Source organism: Chiloscyllium plagiosum, chromosome 18 (genome assembly GCF_004010195.1).
Source record: "Chiloscyllium plagiosum isolate BGI_BamShark_2017 chromosome 18, ASM401019v2, whole genome shotgun sequence".
NCBI classification, from domain to species: Eukaryota; Metazoa; Chordata; class Chondrichthyes; order Orectolobiformes; family Hemiscylliidae; genus Chiloscyllium; species Chiloscyllium plagiosum.
In genome coordinates this window covers 70,472,761-70,494,962 of record NC_057727.1, presented here as the reverse complement: position 1 = coordinate 70,494,962, position 22,202 = coordinate 70,472,761, and positions in this window count along the sequence as shown.

Below are 22,202 nucleotides of genomic sequence, written 5' to 3'. Positions count from 1 at the left end.
CTGATTCAACTTACATCCGACATCCAGACTACTGTTTGGGGGCCTGTAGATGACTCCCAAGAGGGTCTTTTTACCCTTAGTATTTCGCAGCTCTATCCACACTGACTCTACATCTCCTGACTCTTGGTCCCCCCGCGCAAGGGACTGAATATCATCCCTTACCAACAGGGCCACCCCACCCCCTCTGCCAGTCAGTCTGTCCTTACGATAGCACGTGTAGCCTTGAATATTCATTTCCCAGGCCCTGTCCACTTGAAGCCACGTCTCAGTTATCCCCACAATATCGTATCTGCCAATTTCCAAAAGAGCCTCAAGCTCATCCATCTTATTTCTAATGCTTCGTGTATTCATGTATAGTATTTTTAATTTGTTACGGCCCTCACCCTTCCTATCAACTCCTATTTCGCTCAACCTTACAGCATGATCCCTTTCTGAGTTTTCTGCCTCAGTGATACAGTTGTCTTTCTTGACTTCCCTTGTTCTAACTTTCCCTCCAATTTCCTTCTTAAACATCCAGTTTGTCCCCTCCCCCCTCCGCTACTTAGTTTAAACGTAGCTGTGTTGCAGTAGCAAACCTGCCTGCCAGAATGCTGGTCCCTAACCTATTAAGGTGCAAGCCTTAATAGGTTAGGGACATAATTACATTCAAAATTGCAAAAGGTAATAATTTTGTGATAACCACCTGAGTCACAAGCAAATTGGCACAGGTTAAATACTATTAGAGATTCAAATGTATGGTTCAAAACTTAGTATGGTTGAAACAGATTTTGATTCATGGGGCACTGGCACTAATACTTAGGGAAATTGTTAAGGAAGCTGTAGCATAGTCTTCATCTGATCCAACCTAGGGTTAGTGTTCCAATGAATCATATTACGAGGGCAGTAGAAAAAGCTTTCAACTAAATAACTGGGGTCAGCGTTCAAGTTTTTGAAGATGTAATATATTGAATAAAGAAGTCAAGGCAATGGATAAGGGCAAAGATGATCAGAGCATGGAAAGAAGGGACAAAGCATGCAAACCTACAAATACATCAGCTGATAAGGTTAAAGGTTACAAAAGTAAAGCTAAACATTCTGCATTTAGCATTTGTAGCAAAACAGTTAAATTGACAGTGCTAACAGAAATAAATACATACAGCCTTGCCTCCTCTACAGAAATATGGCTGCAAGATAACAAAGCCTGAATATTTGAAGGTACAAAATATTTAGGAAAGATTGGAAACCAGGACAAAGTGGAAGGAGATTCTGGTTAAGATAGTTCTGGGTATCAAGACGTAGAATCAGTTAGGGTGAAGATGTCAAAGGGGAAGGGAAAGAACTTACTTGTGCAAGTGATTTATAGGGATCCTAACAGTGAACAGCATAGGACAGGGTATACAGGAAGGAATAATGAGGGTTCATGAAAAAGCTATAATGATGATCATGGCTGATTTGAATCTTTAGACTGGATGAATCAGATTGGCAAAGGTTGCTTAGTTGATGAGACTGGAGAGTGGCTTTGGGAACACTTCCTGAGAGCATCATGACCACAGCAGAGAATTGGCTATATTATATCTGGTACAGTGCAAGGAGACAGCATTAATGAATGACCTGATAATGAAGGTGCCTATATGTAGCAGAGATCATAATCTGATTCAATATCACATTTGTTTTAAGATATGCCTGCAGCTAGTGCCTGGTTCTGCCAGAACTCTCTTTAGGTAGATTTGCTGCCACCAATAATTCTTGTTAGTGTTGGACTTAGAACTTACTAAACTAATTGGGGAAGGATGAAGCACATATATGTCTCAGAAGATGAGGCTCATAATTTAAGTAACACTTCATGATAGAAAGATATCAGGTTACATTAGCTTAGAGGCTGGTTGTCTTCCTTACTCTGGGTAAAAAGATATTATCTCCGAAGAAGTAACAAAGGTTAGACTAAGTTAATTTACGATCCTTTCTTAACAAACAGACACACACAACATATTGATTACTTGCACCCTGTGACTGTCACATATATATCACAGCAGGCAGAGTTATACAAAGGGTTTGTATTAACTCTTTCAGGCCAACTGTTTTACGTAGCAACATATAGTTTTAGGAAGAGACTTAGAGATCTAAGACTAGTGTTCAGAAAAGATTTACCAGGATGTTGCTGGGAATGGAGGGTTGGTATATGAAAATAGACAGGAAAGGCTGGGACTTTTTTCACTGCAGCATAGGGGTTTGAGGGGTAACCTTGTTGAGATTTATAAAACCATGAGGTGTATAGATAAGGTGAATAACAAGGGTATTTTCCCTCGGGTGGGGAGTTCAAAACTATGGGACACATTTTTAAGGTGAGAAGAGAAAGATTTAAAAAGGATATGAGGCGAATATCTTTTATACAAAGAGTGGTTCATGTGTGGAATAAACTACCAGAGGAAGTGGTGAATGCAGGTACTGTTGCAATGTTTAAAAGATATTTGGATAAGTTCATGAATAGGAAAGGTTTGGAGGGATATGGGCCAAGGTCGGACTAGTCTAGTTTGAGAACATATTCGGCATGGACTAGTTGGACCAATGGGTCTGTTTCCATGCTGTATGACTAGTGCTTTTATCTTAAATAAGAGCAATTATAAGGGAATATGGCAAAGTTATCTCAAGTGAACTGGGAAAATATTTTCTGGGATAAATCAGTAAAGATGCAGTGATAGTAAATTCGAGGGATAATTCAGAATATTCAGAAAAGGTACATTCCAGTGAGAAGGAAAGACTCCAATTGAAGAACGCATCATCCATGAAAGGAAGGTAGAAGTTTATCCAATTGAAAGACAAACATAATATTGCAAGGAGCAGTTGCAAGTCAGAAGATTGGAAAGAATAAAAGGAACAGCAAAGATGGAATAAAATATTAAGAAGGAGGGAGAGCTTAAAATATGAGAGAAAGCTAACTAAAATTATAGAAACAGATAATGAAAGAAACAGATATTTTGAAAGGAAAAGAGCAAGTCAAGTCAGTATTGTTCTCAAGAGAGAATTTGGGGAACAAATAAAGAAAAATAAAGTGATAAAAGATGATTTCAACATAAATTTTGTATCTGTCTTCACTGGAGAGGATTGTGAATCAGGAGAATAAAGAAAGGGAGGAATTTAAAACAATTGCATTTACTGGGGAAAGGGTTCTAAGAAAATCACTCGATCTAAAAGCCGACAAGTTCGCTGATCGTGATGGACTTCATTCTATGGTCTTAACAGAAGTCACAATAGAAAAAAAAAGGTGCATTGGCTTTAATTTTCCAAATCCCATAGTTTCTGTAAATGGCCCACAGATTGGAAAACAAAAAATGCAGGGTAATCCGAAATCTTGATAGCACAGGCCAATCAGCTTAACATCTGTCATAAGTAAAATGCTCGCATTTCGAAAATCTGAATGCAATTGGACAGAGTCAATATGGTTTTGTGAAAGGAAACTCATGCTGTACTAACTTATTGAAATTTCAAGGAAGTAACAAGTAATGTGAACAAAGGAGAACCTATCAATGTGGTGCACTTAGATTTTCAGATGACATTTGACAAGATGACACGCCAAAGTTATAGCACAAATTAAGCACATGTGGTGTAAGGGGTGACTTAATAGTGTAGAGGGAGATTGATTAACTGGTAGAGAGTGGCCAAAAATGGGTCATTTTGTCCTGGCAAGGTATGACAAGTAGAGTCCCACAAACATTAGTATTGGAGTCTCAACTATTTACAATTTATGATCATCACTTGGAACTGATTGTATGATTGGTAAATTTACTGATGATGCAAAGATGGGCAGGAAAGTTGTGAAGAGAACATAGGAGTCTGCAAAGAGATATTGATAAGCTGAATATGGGGGCAAAAATATCTGGCAGATGGTGTATAATCAACAAAGTGTGAACTTGTCCACTTGGTTAAGGAGAGTTGAAAAAGTAGCAGAAGACTGAAAAACTCTAAGGTTGGGAGACATCTAGTTCTCCTCGTACATGAATCCAATAAAATTAGTAGCAGATGCAGCAAGTAAGTTGAAACACATATGTAATGGTGTCAGTTATTTTAAAATGAATTCGTATAAAAGTAGAATTGTTTTGCTATATTTGTGCCTGGTATTAGTGAGACCTTACATCTGCAGTACTGAGTGCAAATTTGGACTCTTTATTTAAGAAAGGATATACTGAGGAATCTTGATTATCCAGCATTCAATTATCTGAATATCAGATTATCCAGTAAAATCACAAGGTTAAGCTATGTTATCCAGCATTCAATTATCCGGATTATCGAGGTTCCTCTATAAATGCATGGGAATCACTTCAAAAAACATTCTCTCAAAACTGATACCTGGGATGAAGATGTTATCTTATGAGCAATGATTAGACAGGCTGGACCTGTAACACTTGGGAGCTTAGAAAAATGAGGGGCGATCTTATTAAGACATTTAATACACTGAGCATATTTGACATGTTGACTACTGAAAGGATGTTTCCTCATTTGGGAGAGACTAGAACTAGGCGACACAGCTTAGATTCCCTACAGTGTGGAAACAGGCCCTTCGGCCCAACAAGTCCACACCGACCCTCCGAAGAGTAACCCATCCAGACCCATTTTTCTCTGAGTAATGCACCTAACTCTATGGGCAGTTTAGCATGGCCAATTCACCTGGCCTGCACATCTTTGGATTATAGAAGGAAACCGGAGCACCCGGAGGAAACCCACGTAGACATGGGGAGAATGTGCAAACTCCACACAGACAGTCGCCCGAGGCTGGAATCGAACACGGGTCCCTGGCGCTGTGAGGCAGCAGTGCTAACCACTAAGTCACTGTGCCGCCCCAAAAGTTGTAGTTTAAAGTTCTAGGTTACATATAAGGAATGTTATGGACCAGGCCAGACCCCTCAAAACATTTTTAAGGTAGCTAGACCCTAACTTTTCTAGCAGTTTCAGGCAGATGTAAGGTGGGTATCCCATGAGTGATGCAGCTGGCCCAACCATTTGGCTTCAAGTAAAACAGAATTTATTTACACACCATTGAAGGAAAGACAAACAAAAGAAAACAGCATTTAGAATAACAACGATTTGAAAACCCAACCGACTCTATATCCTCTGCAACTTGACTATTCCATTTTCCTGCAACATCCCATAAACACACCCCTTTGCAAAAAAAGGGAAATTCAAACACAGGTTGTTACAGGAGAGATGTCAAAGAGAGAGAGAGAGAATCAGCCAGGGATCATTTGCTAAAGCATGGAACTTCATCCACTGCAACTGTTTCTCTAGGTCCCCAGCTAAAACTAATCCAAACTAGAAAGAAACCCTGAACTGGGAGAACTGGCCATTCCCCTTTCATTGAGTAAGTGTTTAAAAAAAAAACAGAAAGGCCTTTCTCTGATTGTTGCCTTAGGCAGTATCTGTTAGCCATAATCAAAGTAGCTTTAACCCAGACAAGTCTGAACCTCTGCCTTTTCCATCCCCTTTTCAAGAAAAAAACCAAGGAAAACGTAACCTTGTTGAAGAAGCAGCATTGTCTCAGGGAAGGTACTGCCTGAAATGGCTTAGCGACTGAGAGAGGGGAAGGAAGTCACAGGAAAAACTGGAACTAAACCAAATATTAAGGTCAAAAATAATCAACAGGTATAACCAGATTACTGATTGAATAGGGATGTGGAGGTGCCGGTGTTGGACTGGGTGGACAATGCCAGGAGTCATGTGACACCAAGTTATAGTCCAATCACAAGTTTTCACAGCACTGCCCCTTCGTCAGGTGAAGTCTGACTTCATCTGACGAAGGGATAGCACTCTGAAAACTTTATGGACTATATACTGGTGCCGTGTGTCTTCTGACCTAATTGAATAGTGGAATGGAGAGATATTGAGATGACAGAATGTTACAAATACAAACTGCACAAGGTTTAGTTTTAGGGCTGTCTTTAAGGATTAAGCGGAGGAATGACTATATAGTCATAGAAACTACTCTGAACCCTGTCAAACAAAAAGCTCAAGTAGTCATTAAATGTTAAAGTATAACCAAATTGTTTCAATGGGAAGGAATTACAAGATGGCCATACCTATGAACAACTGTAGCTTGACTGCTAGTTTCCAAGTCTCACAAAGCAATGTTAGAATGGTTAGACCTTGAAGTGTCTATTTAATTCCAAGACAAAATGGAGTTGGGAGTTTAGAAGATAGGTAATCATCCTTTCTACATGGATACAAGGCCCACATGATTCATTTTAACAGAACTCTAGAAAGATACTGTTGCACTGGCTTACAAGATTTCCCTGAACTTCCAGACAGGTCACTCAGTGACAATCTGAGAGAGAGAAGGGAGAGCAGAGGTAGAAGCAACCAACCTTTATTATTCGCGTATAATAGTGAGAGCAGGAATGTGAGGATTTAAATGAAATTGCAAGTTTTGCCCCTCTTTAACACAGAATGAATCTTCAGGATAACCCTCAGTAAGAAAGTAATTTCAGTCATTAGAAGTTATCCCAGTTAGAAAAGGAAAAAGAAATCAATCCATCTGATGTTGTTCATTAAATTAAAAATCTCACGGTCATTGAGACGCCCTTCAGCATGAAAGGAGGCATCTTTACATCAGAGAGAGAGAGAGAGGACAGAGAGAGAGAGAGAGAGAGAGAGAGAGAGACAGAGAGGGAAAGAGAGACACACAGAGAGATAGAATCAGAGAGAGAGAGAGAGAGAGAGAGAGAAAGCCAGACATATAGAGAGACACAGCCAGAGAGATTGAAATAATGAATGACTTCAGGTGTTAGACCACAATGTGAAGGAAAGCTCCAACACAGGTCAGTGTGTGACTTCAGCTGTGACCAGTATCTTAGGACGGTGGTCACCTACAAGGCCGAGAGCATAAGCCCCTGGTTTACTGCAAAAGGTCTACCTCCATGCATCTGCCATGCTCCCGTACCTTAGGAAGTTTGTAGAGCAGCTGGAAGATGCCAGTCACCCTCTGATCAATTATCTTTGTTGTATTTAAAGTAACCTCAGTCATGGACACACCCATTCTACTCCCAGCCCAGGAAAACAATTTGGGAGTGCAACAGTCTCAGCTCTGGCACCCTCGCTGATGCCTTATAATTACACACCCACCTCCATTCCCACCCTCTCTATTAGGGTCAATACCCTGCTGAGGGTTTGCCTTTCATTATGAACAATCGCATTTGTAACAGACATCTTCAAACTTGTGGAACCCTGTTGAAAAGTAACTGGAATATAAAAACATTCTTGTTATTTTCAACAACATCTAAATCTTTTGCTGAAAAAGGCGCAATTTAAAAGTAACACAGCACTGTACTAAATGTAAGACTATTGTTAAATGTTTCTAACCTGTGCATTTTCTATATAATTGGCCGATATAGCCATCTCTGAAACCTTACTACATTTGAACAGTGACTGCTGTTCAAAAGTACTTAAATAGTTATAAAGGTCATAGTCAGAAATCACACAACATCAGGTTATAGTCCAACAGGTTTATTTGAAATCACAAAGCTTTCAGAGCCCCTTTGTCAGGTATAAAGGTCATGAGAGAAACAACATAAAGGCAAGATATTTATTTTATTACATTGATTCAAGAGTTCTCACTTGCAATGTATTTGTAACCGTCAGGTGTTTCTACTACTGAATCTCATCAAATAAATGCATCCATGAGGAAAGCAGTAGGCAAATACGATTCCTGACCTTGCTACCTGCTATCCCTGCAGGAAGATGAAGTGGATGCTCATACCAAGCAGGGTCGAGCTTCCCTTTATATGCTTATGCTGAGATCACAGCACCACAGATGTCTTTCACATCATTAACTTGCGTTCCAACTGCTCATCAGCCAGGGTGCAGATTAACTCAGCAATTCCAAAATTTGAATACTGCGCCTGAGGAGATGGCAATGTGCATTGGCTCCAGGGCAGAAACTTGTTATCGTTGTATCCTGTGCCTTAAAAAACATAGCGGCATATGTGCTTAGATTCACCCACAGTTTGATGTCCTAACGGATATGACTTCGTGAGGTTTAATCTGTGACTTCAACTGTCTAAATCCATTAAAACTCTGCTGGAGTCAATCATTTTAATTCTTCTTAATCCTCACCTTTACTGCTTTCAAATATTTTTAAGGTTAAAAAAATTCCAACTGGTTGCTGAATACTGCTCAATATTATGGCAGCAACCATTCTACAAAAAACAAGGCAGCTCGGATTGTGTTAAAGATGTTTCTGTTCTGACAATTGAAAACATCATAAATTGCACGTCTTGCCTCCACTTCTCCAAATTGATTTATACAAGTACTCCTTAGTAACATCCCCATGGTCTTCAAACATAGTTCAAAATACTCAACACCAATCTGCAACATTTTCTAATTTTACTTCCAATATGGAATCCTGTCCGTTGTAATTTGGATAGGTCACATTTTGCCGTCATCGACATTTCAGATAGATAATTTCTTTCCTGAAAGTGACCTGCTTGCAACCTAAATGAAGCCGCTGATTCTAATGATGTATCTATTAATCAGCACCATTGTTTTAATGCCACAGTCATAGCATCCACACATAATGAATGACGTGTTTTGAAAGTTTCTGTGCAAATCAGTTGCTCCCAGATATCAGCATAGAAGTAAGCATTTTCCAGTGCAAGGCAGATTAATAGGAAGAATGAGCCGTGACACACAAAACAGGACATTTGCTAAAAGACGCAAGAAAGCCAGGGTGAAAGGCTTTCAGCAGGAAGCCTTGTAGTCTTTATGAAACTGCAGGTCATTCCATATGCTGCTCTCTGGTAAGACAGAACAAAACGTCGACAACACTCTGATTAGCAAGCCTGAGTGACCTACTTTATGCAACTTCTATGAATAACAGGTTGCTGGAAGTTGCTGCAAATATCTGCCCAAGGTTCCCAGAGAGCAAGTTTATTACCTGAACCTTAGTGAAGAGCAGGGTGTGGGGCATCTCACTTTTGCTAATGACACTGTCACTGAAATTTGAAGAAACTATTGTCACTGGCCAGGATGAGGACCACTTTGCCAATAGCTGTCATAGGTAAACATGGCTATGAACATGTCTCAGGTTCCTTTCCAGTTGGTGGTATTTACTGCATCTCAGTTTGCCGACTTTGACATCAAGGAGACAGCATTTGATTGAGTGTGTCATCAAGGAACTCTCACAACTGTGAAGTCAATGGAAATCAGGAAAAAGCTCTGCATTTGCAACTAGTAGAGGCCAGCTATCGCAGTCCCAAAACTTCACTGCAGGAGTTCCTCAGGGTAATGGTGTCGGCCCAACCATATTCAGTAGCTTCATCAATCACCTTCTCTCCATCAGAAAGATTAGAAGTGGGGGTTAGGTCACTGAGGATTGTACAACATTCAGTTCCATTTCCAACTCAACAAATAATGAAGTCTGGGCCCATATGCAGAAAGACCTGGATAAAGTTTAGGTTTAGGTTGATAGTTGACAAGTGATAGTCTCTGTCACTCACACATGTGATACAATGATCATCCGTGGCAAGGAAGAATGGGCTATTTCTTCTTGACATTCAGTGACATGTGCATCACTGAATTCCCCACCTCCAAGTCAACATTAATTAGGAACGTAAATGGAAAACTAACCTTCATTAATTGGTCCTTAACGAACTTTGTAAGCTATCACCATGTATCTGTGGGCAACTAAACCTCCATCCCCAACACACACCTCCTGCCGCCCCACGACCAGCCTCTGCCAAAATGGCCTAAAGGGTGCAGTGAAATGGACAGGCAGCCCAGAGTACTGGCTCCTGCCCACCTTCAATTGCAACCCGAACTGGGCCTAAAGGTCAAGCCTCCCTATTGCCAAACCGGGCGGTAGAGGTGACCGCACTCTCTGCCTGCTCTGAATGCATGCACCAGGTCAACAAAGCAGTTCACCAAAAATAAATGATAGAATTTGCCACAGCAGAAGCAAGTCAAAAGTATCTGAGCAATAAATTTGACAGCAGGTCCTTTGAATAATGGACAGGGTGGTTGTTGGGTGAAAGATTCCTTGTACAGTTGAAGACATAGCACAATCTGTTTCCTGGACCCGAGTGGCCTGATGTCATAATGCACCCACTATTGATACAACTCAATCACGCATGGGCACATTGGCACTAGCAAACAGCCCAGCCTAAGGCATGTAAGTACTCCCCACAAGCACATTTTTGAATATTTTCTGACTTCAAGGCTTCTGTTGCACTGTCACTGGTAGTGGGTTTAGTCTTATTGTCATAGATAAATTATGTTATTCAAACATGAAACAGTTCAATTATTGTACTTCACAGATTTGCTAATCTCATTAATATTGAGGGGTGCTAAGTAGGCCTTTACTATGTAATCAAAGCTCTCTAATAAATGTTTATTTCCATTAAGGTCAAAGAGAAATTCTTAAATGTTGATAGTCCAAGGTGTTCATCCACCATTTTTGTTGAGTAAGAGCAGGATTAGGATTTTCAGATCAATCTGAGGCAAGAGAGTCACTCAAAATCTCTCTGCACATTGGCTGACAGCATTTTGTGTTTGCAAGTAGTCATTGATCTTATTTTTCAATTCACAGTTTATATATAGGGCATCATGTTTAATCCCCTTCTAATCAAGATATCAATGGTTGACTTTGAGTGATTTTCCTTAAAATAAAAATAATCCAATTAAAAATTAAGTTACAAAATTTGGCAAATCTACTATGTCAGATCTAATCAAGCTGGTGAACAATCTATACAGCATGTTATCTCCAGCAAACTGAGTGCAATCAAACATTTTGGTGTCCTTCACCAAACAGAAGCCTGCAATCCCATTCTAAGGAAGACCACAATCTACGGGCATTTTGAGTTCCACAATCTACGGGCATTCCACAAAGAGCTATAAAGGTGAAAGCGTAGACCAAAATGTTTTCTGGCTGTGACCTAATTATCTGATTATATTTCACTGTAACACTCACTTGCATTTAAGACTTTGAACAAATGACAAAATTTCCAAGTCTGCTGATGACAGAAACCTGCAGGATAGGATTGACATTTGCAAAGAAAATATGAGGAGGCTTCAAGGTTACTTGGACAAGTTGAGGAAACAAATGGCAGATACCTCACATGGGTGAATGTGAAGTCATACACTTCGGTATGATAAACAGAAATTGGGAAGCATTAATGTACAAAGGGATCTGGGTGTCCTTGTACACTAGTCGAAGAGTGTGGTGCTGGAAAAGCACAGCTGGTCAGGCAGCAATTGAGGAGCTGGAGAATCGACATTTTGAGCATAAGCCCTTCATCAGGAATTCCTGATAAAGAGCTTATGCTCGAAACGTCAATTCTCCTGTTCCTCAGATGCTGCCTGACCGACTGTGCTTTTCCAGCACAGGCTCTTCGACTCTGATCTCCAGCATCTGCAGTCCTCCATTTCTCCTAGGGCCACTACCAAGGAGAGTTGCCAGAGAGGTAAGAGTAACAATCAATGGGACTGATGTTTATCAGATTATTCTATTGACCTCTGGATGAGCATTCCTCCATTTCTGGAACCCACAAAAATAATGTGCCATTTTGCTGCCAGCTCTCTTCACAATCTTAGTGTGCCAATAACTGGCTGAAAACAAAGTAATTTGCAACATTCAAAGGCCCCCAAAGTTCACAGAGATCTGGTGTTCCTTAATGATGCACTCCCATAAATTTCAGTACCAATGGTACTACCAGCCAATCTTTTTAGAACGCATTTAACTTCAAGGGGAGATAACCTTAAAAGTCATTCAAACGACTGCATTGCAAAGGCACTTTGTAACATGGACAGTGATCAGACATGGACTGTCTTTCAATTTGGACAAAAGTTACTCCAAATCCTGTTGTGAAGGAATAAAGGCTAAAACATGGGGAATCAAAGCTTTAAAAGTTTTTTTTTTAAATAAAAACCTACAAGAAAGCTGCATTTGTATAAGAACAAAATGACCAGGCATAAGATGGTCAACACAGTGATGTGAAATTATTGACAAAGCTTTGGCACACTTGGAAGCCAATATCTTGGGGATACCTTGTAATGACAACTAGCACTACCAGTGCAAGCCAAGTTCAGAGACATTCCCAACAAAAGACATATTGGACTCATAACATTGACCCTGTTTCTCTTTGCTGTCAGGTCTGCTGGGTTTCTTCAGTACTTTCTGTTTTTATATCAAATTTCCAGCATCTGAAGTACATGTAAAGTCATGGACAATTAAAATACTTGCATCATCTTTACTTCTTATAGGTAGGGGCGAAACCAAGTGGATATAACACTTCTTTTGGAAATCCAAATACAAGGTTGCTATTCATTACCTGATGCTCTGTAACACTGACATTATCAAGCTAGGTCGATAGTCATCTTCCCTTGAACGCATCCTGAATCAATTATTATCTCGTGAGGTTACTGAGGTGAGCAACATATTTGTGCCTGGTCTGTTTTTTGTCATATTCCCACTGCTCAAACAAAGCCAAATTAAAGTCAATTTGTGTTTCTTCAAAATGTGCAACTTGCACTGCTAAAGTTTCAAGTTTCCCTAATATCGAATGTAATCCCTTTAACTGACTCAAAAACAAAATCCTCACGTTCAGTTCAAATAATGAACAGAGTGCCATTGTTGGGATTCAATCTGTTACTGGGTAGAATGCAAATATTTGATTGGATAACTAAAAAAAAATTGATGTCATCTCACCCTTCACTGTTACATTACAAACTCTATTCAATAAAATAGTTCTGTTCTATACAAATAAGGAATTCAATGCTGAGCTTCTTGTCAACGATGAGATGACTTGCGAAATGCTTTACCTATTAATAATAATTTAATTTTGAGTATATAATAAATATAATAATAGGAGCTATAGAAAACATGGATGAACATGAATTAGAATGACTGCTAATGACAAAATTCACAAATTCTGAATTTTCAAATTTGTAACTATTTTAATTGAAAGATAAACCACAACAATGGAAGCAATGACCAAGTCAGAATTTATAGTACGGAAACAGATCTTTTGGCTTAATTATTTAGAGTCACAGGGTCATAGAGTCATTCAGCATGCAAATAGACTCTTCAGTCCAACCGTTCCATGCCGACCATAATACCAAACTAATCCCAAACATAATCCCACCTGCCCGCACTTGCCCCATATCCCTCCAAACATTTCTTATTCATGTACTTATATAAATGTCTTTTAAACATTGCAACTGTACCCACATTCACCACCTCCTCTGGAAGTTCATTCCACTCATGAATCACTCTCTGTGTAAAAGGTTGCCCCTCATGCTTTTTTAAAATCTTTCTCCTCGCACCTTAAAAATATGCCCTCTAGTCCAGAAATCCCGCACCCTAGGAAAATGACATCCGCCATTCTATAACCCTCATAATTTCATAAACATCAATAAGATACTCCTCATCCTTTTTCACTCCAAAAAAAAGTCCCAGCCTATTCAGCCTCTCCCTATAGCTCAAATCCTCTAACCCTGGCAACATTTTTTCCCTAGAGCATCAGAGGCTGAGGGGTGACCTTATAGAGGGGTGTCCAAAACTAGAGGGCATAGGCTTAAGGTGCGAGGGGAAAGATTTAAAAGGGATGCAAGGGGTAGCTTTTTCACACAGACAGTGGTGAGTACAGAGGAACCTCGATTATCCGAATATTAATTATCCGAATATCGGATTATCCAAGGAAGATCTCAAGGTCCCAATAGAAACATTACGTCAAAGAGCTGCTTCAACACTAATCGCATCTTTTGTTTACAGGTACAATGATTAAAAACTAACTCTGCTCACTGAAATGCTGCCGAGAACATCCTAGACAGTCCAGGCACAGTCTCTAAATGACTGACTCCCACCCTCTCTCTCCCCATATTTTCTCTGGAGTTCTACATAGGAGTGAACCCTGAACCCTCCTTCCCCAGATAATCTCTACAACATAGTCCTGTACAGGGCAAAGGTGGAACCTGTCAAGATGTGTGTGTGTGTGCGTGCGCGCTATTTGGAGACTTATCCCACAAAGGCAGCAGCAGCAGCAGTGTACTTTCAATTGTGTCGGTCCTGCCCTTGTTTGTTTTACAAAATGCAATACCTAGCATTTATCCAAATTAAACTGCATCTGCCACTCCTCAGTCCATTAACCCAATTAATCAAGATTTCTTTGTAATCTTAGATAACTTCCTTCACTGTCCACTATACCACCAATTTTGGTACCATTCGCAAACTTACAAACCGTGCCTTCTGTATTCTCATCTAAACTATTTACACAAAGGAAAAACAAATGTGGACCTAATCTCTGAGCCAAGAGGCCGGGATTCAAGCCCCACTTGCTCCAGAGATGAATAACAACAAACCTGAACAAAACGATTAGAAAATATCTAGGTATTTAACATCCTATTCACAGAATTAGCATACTAACATGTAACGAGACCCATAATACCAACTTGCAAAAATATATCGTCCTTCTTCATCTTTTGATCCAAATTCTAGAACTCCTTCCTTGACAGTTTTGCAGGAGGACGTTCACGCCATGAACTGCAACAGTTCACAAAAGTGGGTTACCATCGCCCTCTTGACTAGAATTAGCAATCAATTAAGTTGTCACCAAAAATGCTCATATCATTAGAATGTTTCTTTTTAAAAACTCTTCCTTAATTGTCTTTCTTGCTATTTACTCTTCACTTTGAACAAGTTAAGCTGCACATAGCTGGCTCTGTTTTTCTGGCTGACTTTCATTGGAACAAGAAAAATACACCATGCCAAAACATTTCTGAAGAACAGGACTCGAGATGTCAACACTGCTTTCCTCCCACAGATGCTGTCAGACCTGCTGAGGTTTGCTGGCAATTTCTGTTTTTGTTTCAGGTTTACAGCATTCACACATCTTTGTTTTTATTGTAGTCTGTACGGTGTTTGAAATTTGAGGTGTGATCGCCACTGGATCTCTGTTAATTATGCTACCATGTTCCTCAGTGCAATCAGCAACAATGAGAGCAGAGGATTGCTCTTGCCCCACACAACCATCCAATGATTGTTGAATAAGATGGCCGCCAAGGCCTGACAATGAAAACATGTATCTGCAACCTGAATAATGGGTATCAAAGTACATCTCAGAAAGAAAGAAAGAACAAACGTGAATTTGAATAGCGCCTTTCACATCCTCAAGTGGCTTTGCAGTTGATGAATGATTTATGGAATGCCACACTCATGAGGCATCTGCAGGCAGAGATCTGACCATTGTTTGTGAGCCCTTCCTGACTGTAAGAAGGAAAAAGAGCACCTTCATTTCTATAGGATTCCTCATGGCCACTGGCCATCACACAGTACTTTAAAGCCAATTCACTTGCTTTCTTGAAGAGTTGCCATCACCTGACATAATGAGCCTGACTGAGCAGCATTTCCATTGCTTGAAATGCCAAGGGAATTGCCAATCGGTGAAGAATTCATGACTTGTTGACTCAGTCCATCCAGCCTTTGAAAAGGCAATTTTGCTTTTTGCAACTGTCATTGGTTTGGCACAGTCAACTGGTTACTGATTACAAATTGATTGAAACTATTGTGATTGACAATAGACAGATCGAAGGATCAACAACACAAAATCATTTCAGTGCTGTGGGTAACATTGACTGCAAAAAAAAGGAGCCACAAGTCCTTCTCATGAAATTAAAAAAGAAGATTGAGACAGTAATAGATTTTAAAGTGATGTGTGGAAGTAGTCAGGAAGGAAAACCTTCTTTTACTCGGTTCAGAGTTAGGGGACGGAATGCACTGCCTGGAAATATGGTGGAGGCAGGTTCAATTAGGTATCAAGAGACATTGTGTGATTACTTGGCTAAATTGGTTTGCAGGAATATGGGGAAGACAGGAGGTTGGCAACAGGAAATAGAACCAGAGCAGATACAATGGGTTGAATGTCCTCCTTCTACATTGTTGATCCTGTGAATCTGTAAACTATTCTAGCCTGCACAGGGAGAGGGCTAGAACATGCAATGTCGATCCTGTTAAAAAAGGTCATAGTCAATCACATATCTATTCCATGCCAATCCAATTGCCTTCAAAAGGAAGGACAATTATGCAGGTCTAATTGGTTGTAACTGGATTTATAAATGCAAATACGGGAGTTGTTACAAAAAGGCTGAATAAAATGCCAGGGATACTGTTTTTATACTACAACCTGGGATGTTGAGAGGTATAGAATGCCTTTGTGCTTGTGGGGTGAAATGAATTAGCTGAAGATTGGCACCTTTGAGGTTGGGGACACCAGATGGAGGCCAAACTGGATTGCCACTTGGCTGAAGTTACTAACAAACCCTTTGACTTTAGCTTTTGTACTGATATAGTGAGTTCCCCGTCATTTAGGATGGAGACATTCGTTGAATCTTCTCTTCCCAATAGTTGTTTAATTATCTACCAGCATTCATCATTGGGTGTAGCAGGATTATAGAGCTTAGATCTCACCCAGTGCTTGTTGAGATGCTTAGCTCTGCCTGAGACTGCATGCTGTTTCCACTGTTCTAGCTTCACCATTTTGACATTTCGCTTTTAGGTTTGTCTGGTGTTGTTCCTGGCATAACTTCACACATTCTTTGTTTAACTAGGGTAACTTTATTGGCCTAATGATACTGACAGAATGAAGAGTATGTCAGGCTGACATTACCATCTGCTTCTGTGCTTTTGTTGACTCACAGTATCTCATGGGTGCCAGTTTTGAGTTGCTTGATCTGTTTAAAAATCAATCCTATTTACACAGTAGTAAGTGCCATGATGCATGCTCAATGTAATGATGAGGTTCTGTCTCCACAAGGGCTGAACAGTGATCACTCCTACCACTAATCTCAGGGACATTTGCATCTGCTGCAGGTATATTATTGAGGACGAGGTCAAGTGGGATTTCCCCAAGGATTGGTTCACTCACCAGCTTCCACAAACCTCGTCTCACAGACAAGATGTGCTTTAGGACAAGACTATTTTGGTCACTAGTATTACAATCAAGCTACTTTTCATGATGGACATTACTGACCCCAAGCAAAAAACCTTCCATGCTCTTGTTACCCTCTGTGGCTCTCATCCAAGTGGTGCCGAAATTGGAGGAATGCTGATTCATCAACTGAGACAGGCTGCTGGATGATAAATCACAGAAGGTTTCCCTCCGCATGTGTTACTCAATGCTAAGAGACCAGTGTTAAGTTTGAGGACATCCCTCTTGATAGTACAGTACTGCGCTGTTGCCATATCTGATTGGCTGGTCTGCTGGTGTATCAGAACATAACCAGGCATAGTGCCAGAGGAATCAAGAACATCATCTCGAAGGATGATTCCACGGGAACCCTGAGTACTCAATGACTCCAAGCACGTAGGCCCTAAAGACCTAAGCTAGCGCCCCCACACCTAAATTGCTGAATGTCACTCCATTAGCTGTCTCTTTCTAAACTGAAAATTCCCCTTCAATAGCTCCCCTCAGTCTCCTGTTTTCAAGTCAATTTTATGTCAAACATCATGGCCTAATTACCTAATCTGCTAATTATTTATGATATTAATCGCTACTCTAGAATGTTGTCAAAATCTTTCTAAGAATATTCAGTTTGAATAAAAATTGCATTTCCCTCACCTTTCCTGTCAGAAGAGGCTGCTAAATATTCCGGCAGGTTCATTAATCAATGCTTAAGGTGGTCACAAGTGGCTGATTCTCAGGCCTCAGAAGGTTAATGTTGTTAGGAATATTATTACTCAACATCAAGCTTACATTTAAATCTGCAATTATAACCCTGAATTACTCAAGTTATCAAAATACCAAGTTTATTTCAAGACTAAAGCATTTGAACTCTACTGTCCCATTTGACTATAATTCACTAAACCAAAAATGAAAATTGATGGATATTCATGTTCCTGCCTAAGATTTGTAACTCTTACTGATGTTTGAGATGAAACTTTGCCTGCTTTAAGTTTTCCTTTCCAGCATTCACTGTTTATTCCAGAGGTAAACGCAAACTGCCCATCATTATAAAGGGTGGATAGTGATAGAAACACAGGAATACCACTACCTGCAAGTTCCCCACCAGGTACCAGTAGTCTAGACCAGTGCCAAGAAGAAGGATTGGTGGCAATGCATTTACACAACAAATCCCATGTCATATCTAACATGTCTAGATATAATATTTACCACCAGTCTTGCACAGTTACTGTGTCAAAATCCTGGAATTCTCTCTGGGCACGGTAGGCGATTGCACAAAATACGGAGTTTCGGGATTGAAAGTGATTTAGTGGTTTGGATCAGAAATTGACTAGCTGAAAGAAGACAGAGAGTGGTGGTTGATGGGAAATGTTCATCCTGGATCTCAGTTGCCAGCAGTGTGCCGCAAGGATCTGTTTTGGGGCCACTGCTGTTTGTCATTTTTATAGAGATCTGGATGTGAGCGTAGAAGGATGGGTTAGTAAATTTGCGAATAACACTAAGGTAGGCAGAGTTGCGCATAGTGCCGAAGGATGTTGTGGGTTACAGAGGGACGTAGATAAGATGCAGAGCTGGGCTGAGAAGTGGAAGATGGAGTTTAAGTGCGGAAAAGTATGAGGTAGTTCACTTCGGAAGAAGTAACAGGAATGCAGAGTATTGGGCTAATGGTAAAATTCTTGGCTGTGTAGATGAACGGAGAGAACAGTGTCCAGGTGCATAAATCCCTGAAAATTGCCACCAAGTTTGATAGGATGTGTTAGCATTTAGTGGTAGGGGGATTCAGTTTCGGAGCCACAAGATCATGCTTCAACTATACTAGACACTAATAAGGCCGCACCTGGAGTATTGTACAGTTCTGGTCACCGCATTTTATAGGAAGAATGTGGAAGCTTTGAAAAGGGTTCAGAGGAGATTTACTGAGATGTTGCTTGGTATGGAGGGAAGGTCTTATGAGGAAAAGCTGAGGTAACTGAGGCTGTTTTCATTGGAGAGAAGAAGGTTGAAAGGTGACTTAATCAAGACATATAAGATAACCAGGGGATTAGATAGGGTGGACAGTGACAGCCTTTTTCCTGGGATGGTGAAGGCTAACACGAGGGGACATAGCTTTAAATTGAAGGGTATAGATTTAGGACAGATATCAGGGGTAGCTTCTTTACTCAGAGACTAGTAGGAACAAAGAACGGCCTGCTTGCAACAGTAGTAGACTCACCGACATTAAGGGCATTGGACATACATTTGGATAATAATGGAACGGTGTAGGTTAGATAGGGATCAGATTAATTTCACAGCTCAGTGCAACATCAAGGGCCTGTACTGCACTGTAACAGTCTATGTTCAATGTTACATATTCTAATGGCATTGTGGGTCAATCTACAGCATGTGATTTGCAGCAGTCTGAGAAGGTAGGTCACCACCACCTTCATAAGGGCAACTAGGGAACGGGGAAAAAATGTTGGCCCAGCTAGAAATCTACGCTGTGCAAGTGAATAAAATGAAAATAACAGTTGGATTAGATATCAAAATGCAGAAGAGGCCCACAACGCTCAACGTCCCTGGGGAGGGTGTGAATTGAGTGGGGGAATGGGGCTTCATATTGGTTTTTCAACCTCCGTGGTCTCCCCAGAGTAGATGTTACGTTGAAAAGCTCCTCTGCCTCCCTAACATAAAGGGGAATTATTCTGGGGGCTCTTCACTGCAGTTTGCAGAAGGCCTTATCCTAGAACATGAATGGCAAGAATTTCCTCAGGGGAAGACTATCTCATAACAACCACCATAAACCAGTAACCTCAATGATGCACTCTTAACATCAACCTGTGGATCACATGGAGATCCCTGGCATTGACAGCAGCTGCATAAGATACAAAACTGTGCAATTCAAAGCAGTGCCATGCCGCATGGGGGAGCACAAAGATGTCATTAACAACAGAAAATGATACTGCTGCAGGAAACTAGACTTACTCATACAGTCATAGAGGTGTACAGCACAGAAAGAGACCCTTCAGCCCAACTCGACCATCCCACCAGATATCCTAATCTAATCTAGTCCCATTTACCAGCACCCGGCCCATATCCCTCTAAACCCGTCCTATTCATATGCCCATCCAGATGCCTTTTCAATGTATTAATTGTACCAGCCTCCACCACTTCCTCTGGCAGCTCAATCCACACACACACTATCTCTGTGTGAAAAAGTTGCCCTTTCAATCCCTTGTAAATCTTTCCCCACTCACCCTAAGCCTTTGCCCTCTAGTTCTGCACACCCCCACCACAGGGTAAAGACCTTGCCTATTTACCCTATCCATGCCTCTCATTATTTTATAAGCCTTTATAAGGTCACCCTTCAGTCTACGACACTCCAGGGAAAACAGCGCCAGCCTATTCAGCCTCTTCCTGTAGCTCAAAATCCCCAATCCGCCAGCCTATTCAGCCTCTTCCTGTAGCTCAAAATCCCCAATCCTTGCAACATCATTGTAAATCGTTTCTGAACCCTTTCAAGTTTCACAACACCCTTCCAATAGGAGAATTTCACACAATATTTCAAAGTAGCCTAACCAATGTCCTGTACAGCTGCAACATGACCTCCCAACCCCTACACACAATGCTCTGACCAATAAAGGAAAGTATACCAAGTGTCTTCTTCACTATCCTATCTAATTGTGACTCCACTTTCAAGGAGCTATGAACCTGCACTTCAAGCTCTCTTTGCTCAGCAACACTCCCCAGGACTTTACCATTAAGTGCATAAATCCTGCTCTGATTTGCCTTTCCAAAATGTAGCACCTCACATTTATCTAAATTATACTCTATCTACCACTCCTCAGCCCATTGGCCCATTTGATTAAGATCCCGTTGTAATCTGGGGTAACTTTCTTCACTGTTCAAAACACCTCCAATTTTGGTGCCATCTGCAAACTTATTAACTACACTTCCTATGTTCACATCCAAATCATTTAAATAAAATGATGAAAAACAGTGGACTCGGCACTGGTCCTTGTGGCACACTACTAGTCACAGGTCTCCAGTCTGAAAGGCAATCCTCCACAACCACGCTCCATCTTCTACCTTCAAGATAGTTCTGTATCCAAATGGCTAGTTCTCTCTGTACTCCATGAGATCTAACTTTGCTAATCAGCCTACCTTGAGGAACCTTGTCGAAAGCCTTACTGAAGTCCATATAGATCATGTCTGCTGATCTGCCCTCATCACTCCTCTTTGTTATTTCTTCAAAAAACTCAATCAGGTTAGTGAGACATGAGTTCCCACGCACAGAGCCATGTTGACTATCGCTATTCAGTCTTTGCCTTTCCAAATACATGTAAATCCTGTCCCTTAGGATTTCCCACTACCGAGGTCAGGCTCACCGGTCTATAGTTCCCTGGCTTGTCCTTATCACCTGTCTTAAATAGTGGCACCATGTTTGCCAACCTCCAATCTTCCAGCGTCTCAACTGTGACTATTGATGATGCAAATATCTCCCCAATGGGCCCAGGAATCACTTCCCTAGCTTTCCACAGAGTTCTAGGGTATACCTGATCAGGTCCAGGGGATATATCCACTTTTATACATTTTAAGACATCCAGCACTTCGTCCTCAGTTAAATGAACATTTTTCAAGATGTCACCATCTATTTCCCCACATTCTGTATCTTCCATGTCCTTCTCCAGAGTAAACACTTGTTTAGTATCTTTTAATGTATGGCTATGGTTTCACACATAGGGTGCCTTGCTGATCTTTGAGAGACCCTATTCTCTCCCTCATTACCCTTTTGTCCTTAATGTATTCATAAAATACCTTTGGATTCTCCTTAACCCTATTTGCCAAAGCTTCCTCATCTCCCCTTTTGCCCTCCTGATTTCCCTCCAAAGTATACTCTTACTGCCATTATACTCCTCCAAGGATTCACTCGATCTTTGCTGTCTATACCTGACATATATGTTTCCTTCCCTTTCTTAACCAAAACCTCAATTTCTCTAGTCATCTAGCATTCTCTATACCTACCAGCCTTTCCTTTCACCCTAACAGGAATTTACTTGTTATCTCATTTCTAAAGGCTTCCCATTTTCCAGCCATCCTTTACCTGCAAACATCTGCCCCCAATCAACTTTTGAAAGTACTTGCCTAATACTGTCGAATTTGATCTTCCTCCAATTTAGAACTTCAACTTTTAGATCCTTTCCCAACACTATTTTAAAACTAATAGAATTATGGTCACTGGCCCCAAAGTGCTCCCCCACTGACACCTCAGTCACCTGTCCTGCCTTATTTCCCAAGAGTAGATTAAGT